We start from the raw sequence: 9,745 nt of genomic DNA, 5'->3' as shown, positions 1-9,745 counted from the left end.
GACATTTGCACAGACTACGACAAAGCATGGAACGCAGGCTCAGGGCATGCATCGAAGCAGGAGGAGGTCATTTTGAACAATTTTTGTAAATGTGTGTTGTTAAATGTATCACATGTACCATTACCAATAAACCCATAACTCCCTCACGAAGGGTTTGCAGACCCATGTTCATATGAACTTTTTGTTATGGTTTGGTGTCAGGAATACGCCCCCACATTTATGGACACATATATAGATACACCCCGTATCACTGGTATCTTTTTAATATATTGGTCTGTCTGTAAGACCTGCACTGCTTGTAATATGGTATATTATATTTTACGTAAATTCATCAGTTTATCTCCCTTCACAGCCAAGTTATGACCCTATCACCAATTCCTGTTTCGTAAGACATGTGGGATGACTTAGGATGATTTTTCCAGCTTAGATAATATGCTTCCATGAGACAAACTGTAGTTCCATCAACATTTAGGTACAGTTAAGAAGTGTGGCTAAAAGGAACTGGAAGCAAAACAGTACCTATTCTTATTTTGAAAACATTATTCTCCAGTGCTATTTACATGTCCATTTTCAAATAGATTACCCCACCCATAAAAATACACCAGACTATAATTAGCAAGTCTAACATCACTAATGTATTTTATTTGTTGTTTAACTACAAAGAGGAAAAATTAAGCTTCTCTGGATTTCCCAACAAGAGAGAGGCAACACTCACTGGGAGTGTACGCGTCTGGTTATGATTCAAACACACCATGGCGAAATGCAGCACGAATTCAACCATTCATAGCGAAATGAGGAAAATATAATTTCGTGTGTAACTGAAAAATGTAATGTAGAGTCACATCATAAAGCTGAAGAAATATTACTGGGAAAGGGAGAGTGTGATTCTGGACATTACAGACATTAGTAATATCAATTTAAATAGTCACTTTGATGAAAATGAAAGCGATAATTCTAACAATTTCTCAAAGCAATTCAGGAAAAACAATGTTAGTGTATGAATACAAACACGTTGCGATGGCTTTTCCTCCACATGTTGCTTGGCACAAAGGTGCTATTCATAGACTTTTGCTAGCCCGCGCTACGAGTGTACTAAACTAGCCCCGGCTATCGACTGGTTACTTGTATAGGATTCATATCATATTATATTGCTAACACTGGTTTATGAATACGAAAAACGTTAGTTCACTGATCATCCACCTGAAGTCTGTGCTAAGAATGTCTATGAATATGGCCCAATTCTCTATTTCCCTTACCACGTTTTATGTCACACTTGCACCCAGAAACCACGACCTGGGAAGCACACTGTATATGGCTGTGTTATAACTGTGAGCTGGGATTGTATTGTATAAAGACTTTAAGAAATAAGTGAGGAACAAATCGTAACAGAGGAGTCACAGTCAATAAAACTTTATAGGCTCCAAATCTGACATCAATATAAAATCTTAAGAAAATACCATATTAACTGTGTGACCACTGGTGACTTCATAATATGTAGGGTGATTCCATGAAATATTCAGCCACATGCTTTGTAAATATTGGTATGTAAGTGGCGAGTATTGATGACTTACATTTATAGTGAAATAAAAAATATATAAAATTTTTCTAGGTACTTATACTGGATCATCCAACTATTTTCTGACCAGAACTGTGGTAAGTACTGCCTCAGCTGATAAGGCAACACTTACAGTAGTGCTCAAAAGTATTTTGCAGGAACATGACAACCTGAAAGAATTAAGACACCTGACAATTTTAATAAAACAAATCATATAACTAATTGTTATTTATTCTAAATTATTTACTCTCATATTTCAAACGAGTCTTAATGTTTTATCACAAATGAAATATAATTTAACGTTTGTACAGACTCAGGAGTACTTTGTGGATAAGAAGGAAATGAAAATAAAGAACACATTATTGCATCTGAACTTCAGATCTAAATATTTTGTAGCATAGCCCTTTGCTTTGATTACTGTGGCACATCTCAATGAAATGGAGTCAACAAAAGTGGCCACGGTTTCCTACGGAATTTTCTTCAATTCTTCACCCAACACTTTGAAGAATTCCTTTTTTAATGGTATAGGTTCGTTTATGAACACGTTCATCCAACACCTTCCAAAGATGCTCTATTGGATTAAAGATCCGGATTTTGGCTAGGTCAATCCAAGTCACCTTTTTCTTCATTATCTTCTGGACATGCTTTGTGCTTTGGATCATTATCATTCCGAAATGCCCATATACAGGGTGATTCAGACCACCCGTAACAGCCATTTATTTCGGAAACTAGTGCATTAAAATTTTCGAGACAAAAATATTTATTACTAAACCAAATGTGAACTTTCACTTGAGCTTCATTTCATTAATCAGCGCTAACAGGAAGTAGGGTCAGTGACGTATCACTTTAAAATTTCAAATGGGAGTCCGGGTCAAATAAGGTACCATTTGATAGAGCTCTTCAAAACAAACAACTTTCAAAGGAAACGTCTTTACCAATTCCTACTCTTTCAATGAGAAAACGTACAAAAAGATAACGCCATCAATATTGATAAATGTTAAAAGACGAAAATGTAAACAAGACAATTAATGTTGACATTTTACTGAAAGACTGGACAATTCCATTAATTTTTATAAATGTTCAAACTGTCTGCCATTCTGAGCAGCACACACCCGTACTCTTCTTCTAACACTGTCAGTGACTCGTAACACTTCGGCGTGGTCTCTCAGATTCGCTGTTTTATATCATCTCTTATTGTGGTACAGTCTTGATAAACGATGTTTTTAACCGTTCCCAAGAATAGAAATCCAAAGGATTCAAGTCAGGAGATCGTGCTGGCCATGCCACAGAACCACATCTCCCAATCCATCACCCAGCGAAGAGCTGATTGGCTGTATCACGTGCCACCAAAGAGAAATGAATTGTGCAACCATCTTGCTGAAGCCACATTACTATTCTTGTTGCCAGTGATATGTCCTCCAAAAGTTGGTTGAGGATGTTCTTCAGGAAGTCAGCATACATGACACTATTCAGAGCACCTTCAAAGAAATAAGGTCCAATCATTCGGTGTCTGAAGATGCCACACTAGACATTGACACTCCACCTATGCTGGTTGTCCACTTCTCTCCGCTAGAGAGGACTGACTTGAGACCAGTAGTGACAATTATGGATATTGACATCGCCATTTCTCTTGAATGACGCTTCATCTGTGCAAAGAATACAGCGATGAAACCGACAGATTTTACCTGACAATTAACTCTATTTTTGGGGACGGTTAGAAAACATTGTTTATCAAGACTGTCCCACAATAAGAGGTGACATAAAACAGCGAATCTGGGAGACCTCCCAGTCACTTGACCACGCTGAAGTGTTACGAGTCACTGACAATGTTAGAAGAAGAGTACGGGTTTGTGCTGCTCAGAATGGCAGACAGTTTGAACATTTATAAAAAATTAATGAAACTGTCCAGTCTTTCAGTAAAATGTCAACATTAATTGTCTTGTTTACATTTTCGTCTTTTAACATTTCTCAATATTGATGGCATTATCTTTTTGTACGTTTTCTCATTGAAAGAGTAGGAATTGGTAAAAACGTTTCCTACAAAAGTTGTTTGTTTTGAAGAGCTCTATCAAATGGTACCTAATTTGACCTGAACTCCCATTTGAAATTTTAAAGTGATACGTCACTGACCCTACTTCCTGTTAGAGCTGATTAATGAAATCAAGCTCAAGTAAAAGTTCACATATGGTTTAGTAATATATATTTTTGTCTCGAAAATTTTAATGCACTAGATTCCGAAATAAATGACACGTGTGGTCCGAATCACCCATTGTCTTTTCGTATGTTTTCTCATTGAAAGAATGGGAATTAATAAAAACGTTTCCTATGAAGTTGTTTGTTTTGAAGAGCTCTATCAAATAGTACCCTATTTGACCCATACTCCCATTTGAAATTTTAAAGTGATACGCCAGTGACACTACTTCCTGTTAGAGCTGATTGATGAAATTAAGCTCAAGTGAAAGTTCACATGTGGTTTAGTGATAAATATCTTTTTCTCGAAAATTTTAATGCATTAGTTTCCGAAATAAATGACGGTTACGGGTGGTCTGAATCACACTGTATTTCATCTTGCATAAGGTATCATATGGTCTTCCAGAATAGTACCATACTTCAATTCATCCACTGTCCCATCAATCTCAACCAGAGGTCCAACTTCAGTTCGAAATAACCCCATACGGTGATGCTCCCTCCACCATGTTTCAAAGTGGGTACTTGGTACCTTTTGCCGTTCCTCTTGATGGCTGGTCGTCAAACATAATTGATCCCATCTGATGATAACATAATGAACTTACTCTCATCACTCCACAGGACTATGGATCAATTATGAGTATTATGGTTCCATGGTGCATACTTCTTTGCAAATTCAAGTCTGTCCTTCCTATTCTTCTGACTGACCAGTGGTTTTAGAGAAGTTTGTCTGCCATGCAGATCTGCACATGCTAAGCGACATTACACAGTAGATACGTGGATGTTTAGCCCACTATTTTCTTCTAGATCATCCCGTATTGTCGAAGCTGATTTTTTAGGATCAGCCAATGCTTGCCTATGGATGATTCGTCTTCTTTCTCTGTAGTTTTCCGAGGCTGACCACACTGGGTATTATTTTCTCGTCCCTCGTTTTTTCTGAAGGCAGTACCACACGCTTACAAGCTGTTGAGATATTCTGAACTCTTTCGAAACGTAACACTGTGTTCGGCCCTTATTAAGGGCATTTAAGACAGCCTTTCTGAACTCAAGAGAAAATTCTTTAGTTTTCGGAACTGCTGTAAAAGAATGCAGGAGCCAAACTTAATTATAAGTCAATAACAAGAATTTATATTATATTTAGAACAATACAAAATACTTATGAGCTAATGCAGAATGAAAGTTTATTGACAACAGTAATATCTATCAGCTGACACCACAAGTACACAGTTCAGTGTGCAGCGGTCTGTCATCTGAATCAGCTGTCCATCTTTTATATTTACGTCTGCAGGTATGCAGTCCTGCCAATGGAAAACCTCTAATACAAAATAGTTTTGAGAAGTACTGTACAACCGGATGGGGAAGTGGGCAGCTGGAGAACTGGTTTCACCTGACTTTCACGTGATACAGTGTTCTTTGAACAGTGCAAGCAACTACACATGTACAGAATAAGTGGCAAATGTAGACCTAATTATTCCATTCCATATTGGGTGTTTATTTATAATGTATATGTCCATACAGAATCTGCTCATGCTGTCAGATTATTTCAAGAGAAATTTCCAGAATAAATGGCAAATATAGGTCTAATTATTCTATTCCACATTGAGTGTTTATTTACAATTTGTATGTCTAAACAGAATCTGCTTGCGTTGTCAGGAGATTATTTCAAGAGAAATTCCCAGGTGATCGTGTTCCAAGTCATGATCTGATTCATAAATTAGTTAATAAATTTTGGTAAATGGTAAGTGTTCAAAATAAGAAGAGAACTAAGAAAGGTGATTGGTAATTTCCTATGCAGACCCAGAAATGTGTGGAAAATGGAGGCAGGCAGTTCCAGCATCTCTTTGTCTAACATAAGTGAATACATAACTTTTAAAGTGCATTAGAATTTACCTCTGAATAAGGTTCTCACTGATATGTACATTTCTTTTCAGGCAGTACATCTCACTTGACGACATGTTTCAGAGGAAGAACAATTATTGTTTGTTTACAACTGAAGTCTGATTAGTGTAATATGTTATTAGTCAGCAGTGTATACAATGGAGGGGAAAAAGAACTTTCCAGCATATCCCATTATTTCCTGGCTGAGTTTCCTTATAAGTTATGCCTTATTGGTGTCACTTATGAGGTTCAAACCTGTCTTTTGGACAGTCGACTAACAACAAGAATTTATTAGGCAGTCACTCTAGCATAACAAGTAACCGCTGAACCACGGACTCATGTACTGCCCAGCTGGTGAGAAGCGATAGCTTACCGACTGGCACAAACCTGCCACAGCTCTAGTCAAACGATAATAATTGGATGACCTAGTGAACAGAGGTGTGAAATTATAGCATTAATTATTTGAAGAAATAGAATTTAACAGCATTAATTTATTTTAAGAATAGCTTTCATTAGCTAAAACTTGATGGGCCGAGGATTCGCCATAGATTACTTGACATTTACCTTACAGTTGGGAAAAACCCAAGAAGGAAATCAACCCTTGCAGGAATCTTACCCAAGCCCGAGCGCAGCTCAGGATCAACAGGCAAGCAAGTCTGCCAACTGAGCTATGCTGATGGCTGTATAAGAATATACAATACATAGCAAGTAGCTGAACTGTACAAAATTATGCAATGCATAGGAAGCAAATTAATTCAATTTACAAGCTTTAAAGACTGATCAGTTAACCTACACAAAAATATACAATACGTATCAAGCAGATTGATTTAATTTACAAGCATAAACAATTCATCAGTTGAGCTATACAAAAATATGCAACAGGTACATAACAAGCAGATTAATTCAATTTGCAAGCATAAACAATTCATCAGTTGAGCTATACAAAAAATATACAACATACAGCAAGCAGATTAATTCAATTTACAAGTATAAACAATTTATCAGTTCAGCTATACTTAAAATATAAAATATATAGCGAACATATTAATTCTATTTACATCATATACACTTAATTAGTTGAGCTATATTGATATTGATATATATTTCTCAAAAATCTTCGGTCCTGCTGGCCCTTCACATTTCTGTATTCGGGCCAGCATTCCCTTACTAACACTATTTACAATTTTAAACAAGACGTGTATTGACCCTTGAAGCCTGTTCTTGCCATGTCTTTGATGTTCCTTCATTTTCACTAGACCATCCTTTTACTTTATCCACTATTATTCTACTTCCCTTCTCTTATTCTCAGTTCCCTTAAAAAATAATTCTTCCCTCCATAACTAATTTAATACTTTAAATAACAATGCACATAACTTATTTAATATAAAAAGACCTAACCCTTGTTGACTATTTCACTACAAACTTGAACTAATATTATATTCACTGTCTAAACACTTCTCACACCACACATTAGCACTCGTATCCTAGCAACATTGCTTTCACTTTATTTATAACACAATTTAACACCGAAACAGAAGAACAACAGTTCACCTCCATTTAACCATTACCTAGCTAACCTACTATTATTTCAACCCACTGATACACCATTTCCTCAGATTATAGACAGGTTTTTCTCCACTATTGCCCTCTCTTTTCTCACTCCTGGCACGCTTTACACACTCACTACTTCCTCTTCTATTCCCCGCACTTATTTCACTTCCTCGTTCACCAGTCTCTTCTTTCATCGATTCAGCATTTCTCTCTCTCCCCTTCTGCCTTTCTCCACTTCTGTTGCCATCTGATACTATGCTTGTTCCGCTGGCTTGGCCTTGGGGTGACGTCATTGCTGGTCGTCTACCAGATGGTGCAGCTGCTGCCTTAGAGTTCACCGCCTGAGTGGAATTTGTTGACGCTGGATTCTTTCGACATTCTTCCCTCACAATCTCTTGAGTCACTGACCTCATGTCATCAGCAACTTTACCTTTTCTATTTCTTCCATTATTATTAACAATCTTTCTAACTCTCTCCTTTATCTCTAATCTTTTACTTTCGTCAATATTCTCTCCATTTTCCGACGCATTCAAGTTTTCCAAACAAAATTCAACGTCAAATAACTCACCGTTAATTTTCAATTTGTCCTTAATTAATTTTGCATAATGTCCATTACTCCTAGCTGCTTTCATAAATGGCACCAATACCTTCCTTCTACACCTCACCTCGTATTCAAAATCTTCATCTATACTAATGTTCGAGTCTTTCAATGCTTTCTTACAATCTATGATTTTCTCCTTAATCATCCGGTTTGCTAGTCGGACCAATATGGGCCTATTTTCCCCATGCCCCATTCTATACACTTCTTTCACTTCACCATTCCCAATGTCGATGCCTAACCATTCCCAGCACACATTTACTATCACTTCATATGTGTCCACAGACTGTTCTTTCACCTGTTCTTCAATACCAAAGAAAATTAAGTTATTCCTCCTTTTCTCTTCTTCTAAGTATTTCACCTTCTTTTTTAATATATTGTTTTCCTTTTGTAGATCTTCCAATTTTTTGTTGATACTCTCGATGGTCTCCTTTAAACTTGTGGTATCCATTCTCCACAGATCTTTCACCTCACTTGTTACTCACTATGAAGCAGCTTCCGTATACGACAACTGCACTTTGCTAAGTAGCTGAGCTATATAAAATTGTACAATATATAGCACATAGATTAATTCAATTTACAACTACAACCAATATTTTATAGAAGGTATGAATATGTAGAAATTTGGTTCATTCTGTTCTGAACCTTTTGTCATGGCCCTTCAAAGCTTTAAGATAATTAGGCAGTGCATTGAAGACCATAATACATGAACAATGAACTTCTTTTTTATAACAGCTTAGACTAACAGTGGGGCACAGAGATCCGGTTGCTTTTTGTATTGTATTAAAATTATGAATGTTTTGATTAGTATTAAATGTATCTTGGTTTCTAATATAAAACATCATTAGGGAAAGAATGTACTCACAAGATATGGTCAAGATTTCTAAATGGATGGATGAATGCAGAATAACAGCTAATGAAATGAGATTTATGAGAACAGCAGGACATAAAAAATGGAACCATAAACACAACGTGGAAAGAATGGAAGAACTCAGTATGGAACCAGTACTCCATTTCAGAACAACTAGATGAGCCAATTGCAACGTATGAGATCTCATAGAATGCTAAAAGCTATGCTTCATTATCAACCATATGGGAAGAGATATCTGGGATGTCACAAAAAGCATTGGCGATAAAATTTCTCTTTATTATGAGATCTTAACAGGCCACATGGCCTAAAACTTGTATGGATGATGATGAAAAATTTTTTTACATAATGTCTTTTTATGCACATCAGCCATTATCCTTAAAGCTTTCTTCTGTAAAACAATAATTATGAATATGTGCCTAGTTTCAGATAAGCTGCCCAGAATATTAATCCATATTTCGTATAGAATAGAAGTACCTATGCAAGTTATTCATTCATCAGATTCAACACTATTAGAAATGTTTATAAATAAAAAGACTATTGTTTACTTGAAATAACAACACTTATCATTTGAAAATAAAATTACATGACATAAAATATATAAATCATGAATATAAACTAGAAACAATAATGGACCTAAAATTGATCCCTGGAGAATTCCATGTTTAATATTTTTAAATTCTGAGTAACTTTCTCACTGGTATATTTATTTCCACTTTTTGTTTTCTATTTGATAAGTAAGATGTAAATCAACCCACAATCTCATCTTTAATACCATAAAACTTTTATTTTTTTTTTTTTTTTACTAATAAACTGTGAGGCCGAGACGTAGATGGGAGGATATTATTAAAATGGATTTGAGGGAGGTGGGATATGATGATAGAGACTGGATTAATCTTGCACAGGATAGGGACCGATGGCGGGCTTATGTGAGGGCAGCAATGAACCTTCGGGTTCCTTAAAAGCCATTTGTAAGTAAGTAATAAACTGTGATCTATCTGATGAATGAAAGTTATAAAATAAAATAATGTAGCTGAACGTTTAAATTCATAATTAGTCGGCAAAAGTTGAAATTATGAGTTTAATAATTCATTAGCACTTCGTGTAC

At 36.0% G+C, this 9,745-nt stretch overlaps 1 protein-coding gene and 1 long non-coding RNA gene across 5 annotated transcripts in view; one reads left to right on the top strand and one right to left on the bottom strand.

The window, feature by feature from the left end:
* The window catches only part of Fic (FIC domain protein adenylyltransferase), a 119,542-nt gene that overhangs the window by 10,664 nt on the left and 99,133 nt on the right, over positions 1–9,745 (bottom strand). The gene's annotated exons all lie outside the window — the stretch shown is intronic.
* Positions 1–9,745, top strand: part of LOC138701456 (uncharacterized) — a 158,015-nt gene that overhangs the window by 87,106 nt on the left and 61,164 nt on the right. The gene's annotated exons all lie outside the window — the stretch shown is intronic.

The sequence above is a fragment of the Periplaneta americana genome, chromosome 6 (assembly GCF_040183065.1).
Source record: "Periplaneta americana isolate PAMFEO1 chromosome 6, P.americana_PAMFEO1_priV1, whole genome shotgun sequence".
Taxonomy (NCBI): domain Eukaryota; kingdom Metazoa; phylum Arthropoda; class Insecta; order Blattodea; family Blattidae; genus Periplaneta; species Periplaneta americana.
Note: the sequence above shows the minus strand (reverse complement) of the source record. Positions and strands in the feature narration are given on the sequence as shown.